General features: G+C 41.2%; 1 long non-coding RNA gene across 1 annotated transcript; it reads left to right on the plus strand.

Moving 5' to 3' along the window:
- The first annotated feature begins 12,017 nt into the window (after positions 1 to 12,017).
- LOC120974969 (uncharacterized) lies at positions 12,018 to 16,496 on the plus strand. Its single transcript, XR_005770614.3, has 6 exons — positions 12,018 to 12,151; positions 13,213 to 13,338; positions 14,512 to 14,688; positions 14,941 to 14,994; positions 15,099 to 15,227; positions 16,038 to 16,496. It is a non-coding gene; the product is annotated as an uncharacterized lncRNA (long non-coding RNA).
- Positions 16,497 to 16,878: the final 382 nt, after the last annotated feature.

A 16,878-nucleotide genomic window follows, 5' to 3' on the forward strand; every position in this document is an offset into this window, starting at 1 on the left:
AAATAATTTGAGTGCGAGGACCTACCTGGTGAATTACCAGAGGAGTATGAACCTTGGAAAACTTTCGGGTTCACACAGATTAAGGAAGGCATAGGTTCAACCCATCAGGGCATCTTAGGAACATATACCACAAACTTCGGAGTAAATATTACAAGCTCGAAAGAAGAGCATTGTTCCAAAGTAGATGATACAATTTACCAAAGGCATTAAACACCCATGGAAAGGCTCACAAGGTTATTCAATAGGAAGGACGCTGTCGGATAAAATCCAACAACGGAACCGATGGTCACAAGGGATCTAATGTGAGCATCGGTACTCAACCAGAGGAGGAAGAATGCAAGGAGATCTGATTATAGAAACAACTGACTAACTCAGAGTTCAAATGTAAAAGAATTATGATTTCCAAATCAGGGGGTCAGAAGCAACGCTCCGATCAAGGATGGATAAGTTGAGTAGGCTTAGGGGTACAATCGATGACGATTTGATAGGTCGAGATCCAGCTCATGTTAAAAATGGTGTCTGAGCCGGAAGGATGAATTCTAGGATCTGATTGAGGATTGCGAGCATTCGCAACATATTGAATCAATGGACTCAAAAAGATAATGACAAAGGGTGCCAATAAGATTTCGAGACGTATGGGGTTAATCATAATGCTAGTAAGCAAGAATTTCAAGAGCAATAGGCTCCTGAGGATTTTCGGAAGATCGGTTGGTATTCTGAACACTTTTGTGATATACTTGAATTCAACTGGGGATGAGCGGATACTCGGTAAGTGCGAGAATTATCCGTAGGGGTATTCAGGTGACAAAGAACAACAAGGCAGTAAGTTCAAGGATTCTCGGAACAATAGAGATAATTTCGGGGTATCTTGTAATAACAAGATCAACTGGGAAACATTGTATGAATGGCAAGTATACGCGGTTATCCATAGAAGTTTATCGATGAAAGGGAATTGCAAAAGCGATGAACACAAGTTCTCGGGTTATCAGCGGAGAGTATCTTCAGGGTCGTCACGTGCAGCAGACGATCATCAGTAATAAGGGGCTCTCCGGGTGAAAGTGATAACGAGATCCTAATGTTAGATTTAGCAAAATTCATTTAACCCGAATAGGAGAGAGATCAGAGTCCCAGAGTATAGACAAGGAGTAAAAGATCCTAATACCACCCAATGGCGACGTGGGCCCGTAAGCCACACAACCATGTTAGTAAAAGTTTGGTAAAGGCTAGACTCGACTTCGACCAAGGAGTTTGGAAGGGGGATTCCTACAGGCAGTTGGCTCTGATACCAACTTGTCACGCCCCCGATTTGACCGTACACTAATCATGCACGCAAATGTGTACGATCAAGATCAGGGACTCACGGGAAGATATCACAACACAACTCTACAACATAAATAAGTCATACAAGCATCATAATACAAGCCAGGGGCCTCGAGGGCTCGAATACAAGTGCTCGATCATAGAAGAGTCAGCGGAAGCAACAATATCTGAGTACAGACATAAGTTAAACAAGTTTGCCTTAAGAAGGCTAGCACAAACGTAGCAACGATCGAAAAGGCAAGGCCTCCTGCCTGGGACCTCCTAACTACTCCTCGAAGCCGAACTCCATGTAGAATCATCCTCGGGATCTCTAGCTCCTGGACTCCAGCATCTGGTTGCGACAATCAGGTATAGAAAGGGAAAAAGAGGGAGAAAAGCAACCGTGAGTACTCATCCAAAGTACTCGCAAGCAAGGAGCTACACTACATATGCATGAGTATATGTGTAAAGGGTCATATCGGTGGACTGAACTGCAGAATGCCAGAATAAGAGGGGGAGAGCTAATCCTGTCGAAGACTACGCTTCTGGCAGCCTCCATCTTGCAGCATGTAGAAGAGAGTAGATTGAAGTCCTCCAAGTAGCATCGTATAGCATAATCCTACCCGGCGATCCCCTCCTCGTCGCCCTGTTAGAGAGCGATCACCGGGTTGTATCTGGCACTTGGAAGGGTGTATTTTATTCCGTATCCGGTTCTAGTTGTCATAAGGTCAAGGTACAACTCCGGGTCGTCCTTTTACCGAGGGACACGGCTATTCGAATAGATAAACTTCCCTGCAGGGGTGCACCACATAACCCAACACGCTCGATCCCATTTGGCCGGACACACTTTTCTGGGTCATGCCCGGCCTCGGAAGATCAACACGTCGCAGCCCCACCTAAGCACAACAGAGAGGTCAGCACGCCGGTCTACCCCTATGCGCGCAGGGGTCTGGGCCCATCGCCCTATGCACACCTGCACGTTGCGTACGCGGCCGGAAGCAGACCTAGCCTAGTGGCGTTCCAGTCCAATCCAGCGCGCGCCACTCAGTCGCTGACGTCACGAAGGCTTCGGCTGATACCACGACGCCGGGATACCCATAACTACTCCCGCGTCGATGGTTAGTGCATATAGACCAAATGGCCAGACTCAGATCAAATACCAAGAACTCGTTAAGCGTGTTATGTATCTGCGAACGCCGACCAGGGCCAGGCCCACCTCTCTCCTAGGTGGTCTCAACCTGCCCTGTCGCTCCGCCACAAAGTAACAGTCGGGGGCCGTCAGGAACCCAGGCCCACCTCTACCGGGGTGGAGCCACCTGTCCTTTCAGCCCCCTCATCAGAATCACTTGCGGGTACTCAACGAGCCGACCCGACTTTAGTCACCACATGTGTCATGTATATAAGGTATATAGTATATACCCGTGATCACCTCCCGAAGTGATCACGGCCCGGTAGTATAGCATGGCAGACGGACAAGAGTGTAGGGCCACTGATGGAACACTAGTATCCTATACTAAGAAGTAGGATAGCAGGTAAGGGTAACAACTGTAGCAACAATGACAGGCTATGCATCAGGATAGTATTAACGGAAACCAGTAACATGCTACACTACTCTAATGCAAGCAGTATAGAGGAGAATAGCCGATATCTGGTGATCAAGGGGGGGGGGCTTGCCTGGTTGCTCAGACAAGGAGGGTCGTCGTCGACGTAGTCGATCACAGGGGCAACATCGGTCTCGGGGTCTACCGGACAGAAGAGGGGGAAGAAACTGTAAATATAAAGCAAACATAGCATCACAAAGCATAACATGGCAATATGTTGTGCCGGGTGTGACCTAACGTATGGCTACACGATAAAGGTGAGGAGGGAATTCAACCGGGAATGTTTTCCCGGTTCCGGACCTGTGTCGGACAGGTGACCGGAGGGGGAATGTTCCATGTTCAGCATGCTAGGGGCATGTGACAGATGAACGGACCGCGGATTCGGATTCGTCTCGTCGTTCTGAGCAACTTTCATGTAGAAAACATTTTCATCCGAATTACGGTTTATTTTCTATGAATTTTCAAAGTTTTAAAATATTTTCTGGATTTATTTCAATTAAATTAAATAGAAAGATAAAAAAACAAAAGGGCTGGGTGCACCTGGTGCAGTGCACCCATCAGTGCATAGAGGCTGATCAGTGGGCTCCATTGACTGCCCAGCCAGCAGTCAACGTTGACCCATTGACTGGTAAACGGGGCCAGGGGGTCCCACATGTCAGTGTCTTAACAATTCTAATTTGATTTTCTTTAATCTAATCAATGGGAGGCCCCACATGTCATTTGCTGTAGACTAGTTTAGTACTAATCTAATCCTAGGCTAACCTAATACACACACGCACACACACAGACCGCACGCACACATAACGCACGCACACACACGCAGGGAGCCGACGGCGCCATCGGCCAGAGCCATGGCCAAGGCCAGCAGCCACGGCGGGCGGGGCATCGGCGGGCGGGGCATCGGCGGGCGCGGCCAGCGGCGGCCGGAGGTGGGCGCTGCCAGGCGGCGGCGCGCGGGGCGGCAGGCGGGGCCAGGGAGCGGAGCTCCAGGCGCCGCGGCGCTGCGGACGGGAGCCGGCGAGCGGCGGGCGCAGCGCCGGCGATGGGCGCCGGCGACTGCAGCAGGGGCGGCGAGCAGTGCGGGGCTCGGCGAAGCGGGCAGCAGCAGGCGGCAGGAAGAGGCGGCAGCAGCGGGGCGATGCGGGCGAGTAGTGGGCGCGGTGGTAGCGACCAGAGGCGTGCAGGAGCACGAGCATCCGACGGCCTCACGCACGGGCACGGTGGTTATGGTAGGGAAACTAGGGGTCAAGTAGAGAGGGGATCTGCAACGGTGCTCACAGTGGTGCAGACGAGCAGCTCGATAGCGATGGGGGGGTGGTCGTAGTGGTACAGATCGACGAGATGCAGCGGCGGCGGCCGAAGCTGGAGAAGATGCTCGATCCCGTAGCTCGGTGAGGTCCAGCTCGAATCCATGCGCGTAGAGAACGAAGTCAAGGGTGGCGCGGCTCCTCGACATCTCTACGCGACTCGGCGTGGCTCCTGGGCGCGAAGACGGAGACGGCGTGGCGTCGTCTATGCTCGGGTCTGCGCGAGGAGGAAGAAGGTGGCGCGAGGGAGAAGGGAAAGAGGGTTAGGGTTCCAGGGGGGAGAAGGGGGCGCCGGGGTCGGCTAAAATAGGCGGGATGGGGCGCCGATGGTTGCCACCGCGGCCATGGCGCCGTGGATGGCCGCCACGGTACCGTGTGCTTCTGTAGCGGGAGGAAGGGGAAAACAGGGGGTGTTGGGCTGGGCTGTGCAGGCCTGCTAGATAGATGGGCCGGGTGGCCCAAGGGAGGGGGCTTTGTTTTATTTCTGTTTTCTTTTATTTTCTTTTTACATGTTTATTTAATTCCCACAATACTTTAGTTAGTTAAAATACAAAAGTAGTTTCTAAATTATTTTACTATTTATACCTCTGCCACAAAAAGTTCTAGTCCTAAATAAAATAGTTTGCTAATTTATAAAATAAGAAAAGGCATCTAACTAATTGTTTTAGCTACTGTTTTCATTAATTTTGAGCACTTAAAACATTTTATAAAAATTTGGTTTCTGCACCAACAATACTTATGAATTATTTACCACAGTTGCACATTTTAGATTTGACATTTGAAAACTTTTATTGTTTGACCATATTTTAAACTTGAATTTCGAATCGGTTAGAATCAACGTGGGACCTAGCAACAGTAAAAGCGATGACATGGCATCATTAGCAAAGATTACCGTAGCTTAATTATCCGGGCGTTACAGGTTACGTGAGAGGGGTTGGGAGGGGCGCACAGCCCCTTAGTGGGCTGGTTTGCCCCTTCCCCTTGGCCCATAAGGCCCCCCAACGCTTGTCGGGGCCTCTGAAACCCCTTTCGGACATGCTGGCCATAGCCTGGTACCCCTGGAACAATTCCGGACTCCAATACCCTTCGTCCAATATACCAATCTTCACCTCCGGACCATTCCGGAGCTCCTCGTCATGTCCGGGATCTCATCCGGGACTCCGAACAACCTTCGGTAACCACATACTATTTCCCATAACAACTCTAGCGTCACCGAACCTTAAGTGTGTAGACCCTACGGGTTCGGGAACCATGCAGACATGACCGAGACACCTCTCCGGCCAATAACCAATAGCGGGATCTGGATACCCATATTGGCTCCCACATGTTCCACGATGATCTCATCGGATGAACCACGATGTCGGGGATTCAATCAATCCCGTATACAATTTCCTTTGTCTATCGGTATGTTACTTGCCCGAGGTTCGATCGTCGGTATCCCAATACCTCGTTCAATCTCGTTACCGGCAAGTCTCTTTACTCGTTCCGTAACGCATGATCCCGTGGCTAACTCATTAGTCACATTGAGCTCATTATGATGATGCATTACCGAGTGGGCCCAGAGATACCTCTCCGTCATACGGAGTGACAAATCCCAGTCTCGATTCGTGCCAACCCAACAGACACTTTCGGAGATACCTGTAGTGCACCTTTATAGCCACCCAGTTACGTTGTGACGTTTGGTACACCCAAAGCATTCCTACGGTATCCGGGAGTTGCACAATCTCATGGTCTAAGGAAATGATACTTGACATTAGAAAAGCTCTTAGCAAACGAACTACACGATCTTGTGCTATGCTTAGGATTGGGTCTTGTCCATCACATCATTCTCCTAATGATGTGATCCCGTTATCAATGACATCCAATGTCCATGGTTAGGAAACCATAGCCATCTATTGATCAACGAGCTAGTCAACTAGAGGCTTACTAGGGACATGTTGTGGTCTATGTATTCACACATGTATTACGGTTTCCAGTTAATACAATTATGGCATGAACAATAGACAATTATCATGAACAAGGAAATACAATAATAACCATTTTATTATTGCCTCTAGGGCATATTTCCAACAGTCATGCTGGCATTCCAAGTAGGCCACGGATACACCCGCGTACGCGAAATGTGACCATATATGAACAACCGTGCAAGTTTGATGATCAAAAACATGTATTTTGCAAGTTTGTGCATCAAGCTAACCCTCGCATGCAACTTATATGACTCCCGGTGTATTTACCTCGTTGAATAATAATCAAGAAGTAGCTGCAAGGTCAGATTACTATTACCTCTTCTCCGTTTTTCTTCTACTTGCAAATGTGCAATCTATTTTGGACCATATACAATTGCAATTGCCTATTTTCCTTCCAACTAAATTATGTGTAATTCTCTATGGTCTATACGAAATACCATTTATGTAAACAGGTGATGTATGTCCAGAAAGACATCACACTGTATTCTCATGGTTTCAATAGTAACTACGTAGATAGAACACTAAATAGTAAAAATTGGCAAGCACTCTTGTTACACTAACAAGAACATCTATGAAAAATTTCAGAATTTTTAAATTTTATTTAATATTTATTTTGAATTTACTGTTCATTAGGGAACATATGCTCCCAAGATGTTAACACCCAGCCTTTGCATAACTAAGATGCACTCAGCCAAACACCAACAGAAACACTTCTGGATCCCGAAACACTTCTGGATCCTCTCAGAAACACTTCCGGATCACTTGAAACACTTCTAGATTCAGAATAGTTCTGAGAGGACCCGATATTCACGGAAACCCTTCATGTGACCCTGAAACACTTCCGGATCCTCTCAGAACTATTCTGAATATTCATGAAATAATTCCATAAATATATTCTCATGACTCTCATCCTACTAACACTCAGCATATCGTGATTGCCTTAAGCTTTTTACCCCGTAGGTTCGGTAACTCATACACATGAACGAAACCGTTCGGTCAATGACCGGCAGCAGGACCGTGGACATCTGTATCAGTCACTATGAGTACACAAATGATATTTAAGTGAACCTTTGGTTATCATGTGTTGTTCCCTTTGCTTTGCTATACTTCACAAAAACCGGGATGTATCGGTATTCTCCCTAGTAATCACCATGCTCATTATACCGAAGTCCTCATTGCCGGTTTGTTCTTCTTTCTCGTTATTGTGTTCCGGCATCCCCATGACGAAGTAATGCGTGTCTGGCAAGACGATGATCGATGTCGTCACATCGAGAGGGCCCTAATAATATCTCTCCATTGTCGGATGAGCAAATCACACTCTTGAACTATCCGGCCACTTGTCAAACTTTCCGATGAACCCGTAAGTTGTCGTTATGATCACCGTTTTAAAGGTGATGTTTGAGCAACCCTAAAGCTCACCGTACAGTAAGAAGTGATCACGATACTATCATGGTCTAATGAGAAATATCACACATTAACACTCCATGTTATTATAGCTGAATGCGGATGATGTTAACTCAATTCATAACAAACAAGATTGGGTCAGTTCAATATGATCATTCTCCCAACGTCATAATCTCAATGTTATTTTAGGACTATCGTTACACTTAACGATATCCTAAGATAAGGAAAACGCGATCACCAACAACACTTGAGCTAGTCCTAGAGGCAAGACTAGGAACCTTTTATTTAATCGTTTATCATTCCACACGTGCATATGAGTTTTCTACTAACTCGCATATTCCGGGCTCATGACAGTTATAGCATAGAATATAAACTCTATAATTATGAATATGGAAATATAGTAATACAAATATTATTACCTGTAGGGCATATTTCCAACAGTCTCCCACTTGCAGTAGAGTCAATAATCTAGTTGCATGTTTTGTGTAATACCCATGGCTATACTATGTTGTCCATGCTTTGCTAGTGGTAGAGTCTTCGTCATCGGGTCTGATATTCTTCAAGTTCCAATTTTTGTCGGTGATACCTGGTTCTATTGTGTAATTCCTTTTGTTACTTTAATGGTTAACACTATATCTCCATATAGACCATTCTATAGTGACACTATATCTCCATATAGTCAATATCCACTTTGGAACTACATCATAATTTATCAATAAACACTTATTGATCCATATTATACTATTTAAAAACTTCTCAAGTTTCAATTTATATCATTTATAGATCCACAATTTATATACCCTTTTGAAAGTTATTTCAAAATTTGTGTAACAACTTACAACAATTTCTTCATTTCCTCTAAGGACAAGTAGTCAAAACCTTTTGTCCAATTGAGGTGCTCAATCTTTAACTAATAACCCTAGTGTATTTCTTCTAGAATCGCCATGGTATTTATAATTAATGATTAGTATTTATGAAACATATGCCTTTGTACATTTGATAGCATATATATAATGAATTCAATTCTTGAGGTGAATTGAACTCCATTTGACCACACATGCTTATCAACTATTGATTTTGCACATTTCTATGCTATGTGACCTTTTTGAGAAAACAATTTCCTCTTTTTAAACTTCTTTAATACATTGTCACAGTACATGTCTTAGCATAATCAGATGTTTCTCAATCTATCTCTATAGATTAGCATCTAATATTTCTAAGTCCTTTGAGAAACATGATTTTAATATTTTGTGCTAATATCATTTCTGATCAAGATATGCGTCATACATATGTAAAATCAGAAAAGCCATAAAGCTCCCACTAAACTTCTTCAATTCACAAGATCTTTGATAAATTTTAAATTATCTGATTTATTTTATCAAATTCTAGCTATTTTATATATATTACTCCAAATCATACTCATGACTCGAAATATATCATCTCGGTATTCCTGACAAAACTTTTAATTGTATCTTATACATCCTTTTTAAAACCTTTTCAAAACAGTCTTGTTTGTTATAAATAACACTCATCATTGTAATCCATTTATACTTTTAGTATTGATACTAAAATGAAGATTTGATCAGATCAATTCTTCCTTTTCTACAAATCTCTTTTGTAAAACTTTTAGGATCATTATCCATGAACATCTGAAGATCCATTTATACACCTTCTGAAGGTTTCAGAAACTTGTTCTTCGTATATGGACTTCACTTTGGATTTTAATGATTTAAGTAATATATCTCTGGTTGGGCTTCACCACTCTTCCTTGTAGTGCATAGGTTTCATCTTCTGATAAGATGAAATATTCAGTAGATTTGAAAATCTTTTCCTAACCTTTGCATTTCGTTTACAGCTGAATCTTCGACATCTCATGTAGTAGATTATTTGCTTAGTTTTGTAGACAAGCTTATTCCAGAACCTTTCCGATTTAGTCTTGTTTTAACTTGAGCCGAAGATTCAATAATCTCAAAAAATATGTATAATCCTCGCACTAACTCCTTTAATGAAAAAAATCTCGATAAACTTATATTCCGACAAAATTTTGTATTTTGAATTTTGTAAGAGCAACACAAAACCTACAATCAAGCATTTGGTCTAAAATATTCTATAACTCTTTATAGTTTTATCAAACTTTTAGATGGTGCATCCGTTTAGTGCATATATTTGTTATTTCATTATTTAACCCCAAAATTTTCATCAGAGCATATCCGTAATAATAATTCCACAATTTCAATTACTTGCTAAACTTATGTCTTAGAATTATCGCTTCGTGATAGAAGAATTATGTATATCTTTTGTCATAATGACAATATATTTTTATCCTGAATTTTGAACCTTTTCAAATATCAAGTAAATCATATTTACTCATATCTTTGGTGAAGTATATAAATATTTACCGCGCCCTGTTATATCCATCAGACTTTATACATCTTAATGTATTCAGTCAAATCTAAATCTTTTAGACTTCATCTCTTATGAAGATCAATTATCCGACATAATCTAGCAGTGCCACACACAAGTGCTTTATCAGTCTTCTCAAGACGCCTAGCTTTTAATGTTATAAATCATAGACTTCAAGATTCATCATGAATAAACCATGAGACTCGTTCTTACCGGCTTTAGTAGATTTCTCCTTCTTGGACTTGCCCTTCTTCTTGAAACTGGTGGTCTTGTTGACCATCAACACTATCTTGCTCTTCTACATTCTAGCTTCCGCAGTTTTGAGCATAGCAAACAACTTGTTTGCACTTTTCTCCATCCCATTCATGTTGTAATTCATGATAAAGCCATCGCAAGATGGCGAGAGTGAAGCAAGCACAATATATGTACCGAGTGTCACGGAATTCCAAATTCCAGAGAAGCCAGTCTATCAACATAGCCAACAAGCTTCACTATATGCTCACTCATTGAGGAACCCTCTTTCATTTTACATTCAATCAGGGCCTTGGTTAATTCAAAATGTTGGTCCTTGCCTGTTTCTTGTACAGAACTTCCAGTGGCCCAATTATGAATTGCGTAGTGGATCATTCAAAACGCTTCTCTAGTTCAGGATCCATGCAAGTTAACATGGGGCATTGGACTGAATCATAGTCATCACTACGAGCAGCGTAAGCAACAACTTCTTCTGGTGTTCCATCCTTTCCGGGAGCATCAGCTAGGGGCGGCGTAAGCAACAATTTCAAATTTGTGAACTTTTTTAAGTTTGGGATTTTTTTCAAAAAAATGAATTCTTTTCAACTTCACTATACTTTTCACATTTTATATGAACTTTTTCAAATTTGTGAACTTTTTTAAGTTTGGGATTTTTTTTCAAAAAAATTATGAATTCTTTTCAACTTCACTATTCTTTTTCATTTTTATGAACATTTTCCTGCAGTCAGCAGGTCAACCACGAGATCTCCAGATTGAGCGAGCGCAATGATCGCTTTTTTATAGGAGCGGAACAAGCAAAACAGTCAGCCAATCTTCATGTTCAATGGACGGGCCCGCTTCATGTCACGCATGGGCGCCAGCAGTGTTAAGTTGTGCAGAGAGCGCCAAACATGAGGTCCTTGGATGGACTTACACAAGCGGAAGTCTATTCAGTTAAATGGGCTGGAAGAGGTTGATGAAGGCCCAGCGAACCAACGAGCTCCATTTCGGCCCATGGAAAAGCAACCCCTTAGGATAGCTGACCCACAGTTCAGACGACTTTGGACACCCATGCACAAAAATAGACGGATAGAAACACACAACGCTTGAGCGGAGAGGGAAAGGTTCAGTTTTACTATCCTAAATGTTTCCCATTTAGCTTGTGTGAGTAGTGTGCAACCCATCGATGGAACCAATTAGGGCCAGGAGACTGTTCGCACCACTTCTCCTTTCCCTTGCCAGATATGCGGTGGTGCTCCTCTCCACCCTTCATACTATTACAAATGGTACTGCTTGTGATAATATATAATATATCTATTGTATTTAATACCGTATATCGATTTGGGTTGTACATTTAAAGCTTTAGTGTTCTCATATTTACTTACATGACACATGCATGGAACAATGGCATGTGGTGTCCACTACTATAATTGTGAGGATTCGCACTATACTTATTAGTACCCGCCTACGTGTAGCAACATAACGCATTCATATCTTTTTCATTTACCTCATGTGCATACCTCTCTAGAGTGTCTATTAATTTCTTGCAGATATATTATTTTTAATATAGAAAAATTACACCTATACAATTAATTTGTTTATGTAAAGATGTAAGATATGCGTGTATATATATTATCCTTGCAAAAGATAGAATAAGTATTAATATGCATGATTGAACATATCAATGAATAAATATTTTCTTAGGAGGATCCGGATATTTTGTACCACTACTAAATCTTCATTAAGGACACCCTATGTGTACCTACCATACACACACATAGATCTATATATAGGGGGTTCCACCGAGAAGATTGTGCTCTTCGTCCTCAAGCATCCCAAAATGGCCAAACTTAGTTTATTCCTACAAACAATGTATGTATTTATATTTCTTCTTGCACATTCGAACAGGGGTGTTCGACTATACCCTGTTCTTCAAGAGGTAAATGTTTATACAATACTATTTCATAGAACTTTATGTGCTTGTGAGGGTTGTTATTACTGCTGGCGTGCCAAATCTTGTTTTCTCTAGTGAGTTTTTTTCTAATACTAAGTTGTGTATTTTTAGAGAAATAATACGGATGTATGGTGGTGTTAAATATAGGCTAGGGAGTGATGGGAACATGGATCTACAAGGAACTAAAATTTTAATGGGTCATATAGGTGCTACCATGATGTTGCTTCCCTGGCCACAGTAGGAAACCTCATGTCGAAAGGGGGGGACTCTAAGACAATCCCCATCTAATATTACCAACATATCACGTTCTTTGGTTCCTATATTTCCCATCTTTCTTTCGGGGTTGGAGGTGAAGGAAGTGTGAGGTGTGGTGCCCTATTGGCTTTTTAAGATCAAATGAGTGGTATTTAGCCTAAGTACATAGTTTCTTTGAAAATCCTAGGGGGTGTTAGCCCACCCTGAACAAATTTAATTAGACTGCTTACACAGCCAGTAAGGTTTATCATTACAATTGTATTTTATAGGGAGGGGGAGAGAAGGGAACTAGCAACAACAAAAATACGTCAAGTACATAGTTACCCTTGGTAACCAGAACTTGTTATGATCTGTTGTCACATTTTATGTGTTTTTCTTACCTATCTATATTAGTCAATTATTATTAAGTTGGCTCCTTCAACCACTATAGCACGCTCGTTTGCTAATAGCAATGGTAGTAGGATGGATGCAAAGAAAGAATAGTAACTACTTGAAATTAATCTTTACCTAGAGTATGTAGATCTGCGTGGAAACTAACTAGATGTGAAATGATTTGCGTTCACCTATACATATCACTGAAATCCACCACCAAACCATATTTGTAGTCAGCATTGTTCATTGAAATGTGGTATTAGTTATGTTTCAGTCATCTAGTATGTAGAACCTTCATTAGTTCATGACAATAGCTTCCTAGTTCAATACTATTATGTCCAAGCACATGCACCAGTGTATGTGCACCATCAACATCAAAATTTTCATGTTTGATGTACATCTTATATTTCACCTTGAAGGGTAATAATTCACTGCAACAAGATATGGTATATAGTTTAGCCAAACGGAGGTTGCCAAGCCTGAAGTCAAATTCCCTCGAGGCAAAATTTTCCGGACAAGGAAATAATTCATCGGGTGTACTATATGTGAGTTTATCTTGACTTATTGTATTGAAAGTCATTTTCATTTAGCCCTGGGTTATAGGTGTTTCATCTAAATGTATGTGTTGATTTACACTTCAAGATTTTACTTAGTACTAATTGTAGTTCTTCATGTGTTTTGTAATACTTTTTTCATTGATTTTTGTTTATTGTAGTTGTAAACTGACAAGCTTTGTAAAGAACCCACACTTTTACCTTTGATATAGATATGGTGGTGGCTTATGTAATATTTTTAGTTAATTTTGCATCTTTATGTACTTCCTTGCTAATCATAGGGAAAGTTGTGGTGGAGCTCAGGCTCTATGGCACACCTTATCTAGCCACCCATTTTCTACATTGTTGTCCGTGCAGTCAATTTTGCCTTCTTTTTTTGTTTATCCCCAACAAATAAACATATGTACTTCAAACTTTGCTCGACAACAAAACGATCTAACTACAATATAGGAAAAACTTTTGTTTTTTATGCCATAAATACTTATAACTTTTTTACTCAGAAAAAAAAATCTCATTTTGTATATTTTTGTTGGACCAAAAAAATCCGAAAGTTTTTCCACACATTAAAGTTCTAAAGTTTGTTTTACTTGCAAAGTTTGAAGTATATATGTTGTTTCATTTTAGAGAAACAAAAAAGAGAAACTTTCAAGTAATAAATTAGTTGGCTAGCACAAATCTCAAAGCAATGTTGGAGGGGTGGGGATAAGGGCTTCCATGGAGCTCGGCCTACAGACGACCACACTCCTAATCATATCACTAGGGATGCATGTAGTAAATTGGTTCTCGGTTTATATAAGAATGTGAGTTTTGTTGTTTGTACAATATATAACATAAATGTTCCAAAGAAAATGTTGAAAGAGAAATGCAAACACACATGTTACTCCTAATGTTTTGAAAACCATGTAATGATTCGACCACATACAGTAGATAAGTAAGCTATCCATTAAATTTATTATCTTTAACACATTCTAATCTAAGATCAACTAATAATTCCATGATTTTTTTCGTTGGGAACTCTTGTTTCTTTGTGGCGAAGGGCTGAACGGAACTATGGAAGAGTTGTTTCATAGCTATATATACATATTTCTAGATGATATAGATGCATGTTTGCTCTGGTACTTTCTTATTTCCCGTGTTATAAATTTGGATGTGTTCACCATGCAGTATGAAACGCATGACTCATGGGGAGGCCCTGATGCTAGCTACTATGGATTTCATGTCATCACTGATGTGTACGGCCATGAGCTAAAACGTGGTCAATTAACTCGCAGTGGAATTTGGGTTGGCCACAGTGGAGATGGACGTAAATCAAGCTATAATGGAGTTAGTGTTGGATGACATGTAAGAAAACTTCTTTATTCACACGAGTTCCTAATTTGTTGGTGTTTATAATTGTTTTAGACCTCAAATGAGACTCCTTAGAAAGCTAGCTAAGTTTTTCTAAGGGACCTAACTACGTATTTTTGTCAAACTATAAAGAACACTATTGGGTTATATTTTCCATTTATGGGGTTGTTTGTGGTACACCCTTACTTTTTGTTACTTTTAATAGGTGATTTAATGTTTTTTCTAACTTGTATCTCTTCATTTTAGATTGCTCCAGAAAAATATGGTGACTCTCATCCTCATTTATTTACCTACTGGACGGTATGCTATAGATGTTTTGAATTACTTTACTTTCCAGGAAAGGATCTGCCTATGATAGTAAGCTCACATACATATGTGCGCACGAATGATTATCCATGTAACAGAGGGATGGATATGAGAGTACTGGGTGCTACAACATGGATTGTCCCGGTTTCATAGCAGCAAGCGGCGCTACTGTTACTCCGGGAGCTCTCATAAATCCATCTTCAAAGGTTACGCTTCGAGTGTTGAAGGTAAGATTTATGTTAGAACTTGTTTCTCAGTTATGCTACATATGTGGCTATATTTTTGAAGTCTTAAGCCTTACATGAATACCAAGCAAAAATGAACGGTGATTAAATTTCTTTCTATAAACCTTCTAACACAATGTTCTAGGCGTATTGTTGTTTTTTATGGAATGTTCTACTCGTTGTTTGTAGTAAAAGCTAGACTTAAACAAAGGATATCGGATTGCTTATATTTGACATGAAATTTTTTATGAGCACCACCACTAGAGAAAACTTCATAGTGAAAGCATCAGCTGCTACATCCCCACGGTTGCGTCCTGACAAAACGAAGCTAATTTGATCAGAGACTCGAAGTAGCTTACTCCACACGATATTCTTTCTAGAATCCAAGACCATGTCTTAAAATTGTCGAACCATTCTAACGTTTTGCGCTACAACCCATTCAAAATTATCATGTCAGTCTCTTACTCTTGCTTAAAGTTTCTGATCTCTTGAAAGAACGACTTCCCAACTTTCTGCTCTAAAAAATGACTTCCCATCTTAAGCTGCAAGTAACTAGGAGCGGTTGCTTGCCATCACTAGATCACACTACTTCTGGATTGATTTCCCTTCAAAAGATAGGTTCTAATTTGGATCTAGGGTGTAAAATGGATCTGACACCCTGATCAGCCAACTAATTAATAATACCCGGCATGTCTTGGTCAAAAAATGGTGGATAAAATAAATTGCTTTTTTTGTTTTGTTTTATGAGGCATGGACCGAAGCACTCCTTAATTTTGATATATTACTTAAATTGTGAATAATGATCTATGATAGGATGACCAAAGTGGACACTGGTGGGTGTACTATGGCTTCAACGGCGTCCCAACGGCTGTGGGCTACTACCCAAAGTCATTGTTCACAAACATGGCAAAAAAGGCAAACCAGTTCTCGTTTGGTGGCTTCGTGTTCGCAGAAAGGGCACTTCCAACTCCTCCATTGGGCAGTGGCGTCCTTCCTGGTGGCAAGGGACGTGCGGCATCGTTTACTGACTTGCGCCTCATTGAACGGGATGGAAGGAGCAGCCCCATCATGAAGGACTTGCCTACTGTTATATCCAACAATAAATGTTATTCTATCACTCCTATTGTTAATTCCGGGTGCTTCTATGGCGGGCCAAGAGGTTGTGTGTAATACTAAGCTGTACTTTGAACGTGGTGGTGTAATAATGTTTCCCTTGAGTTTGTCTTCCCAAACTCATACTGGCCTAATAAGACACTATGTGTTACCGTATTATGCACATTAGCGATGAATTTACTCCTTCTGTAAATTTTGAGTATACACCGAGAGACAAGTTTATCATGGAAACCACAAATGCATTAGAAATTGACAAAACTCCGAAGGCTAACTATCATGCATACTAGGAAGGGAGAAGTATATTTTTCGTCCCTCATTTCTCTCGAAAGTACAGAAATAGTCCCTCGACTTCAAAACCAGCAAAACTTAGTCCCTCAATTTTTCAAACTGGATAACTTTAGTCCTTTGTACCATTTTGGGTGGTTTTCGTGTGACGTGGAGATGGTTTTGAAGAAATATTGACAGATGAACTTACAGGTGATTGGGTCCCATTTGCCAGCAGGGAGAAAGAAATACCAAAATGAAAATAAGACTGGCGAGG

Source organism: Aegilops tauschii, chromosome 2, assembly GCF_002575655.3.
Source record: "Aegilops tauschii subsp. strangulata cultivar AL8/78 chromosome 2, Aet v6.0, whole genome shotgun sequence".
Lineage (NCBI taxonomy): Eukaryota > Viridiplantae > Streptophyta > Magnoliopsida > Poales > Poaceae > Aegilops > Aegilops tauschii.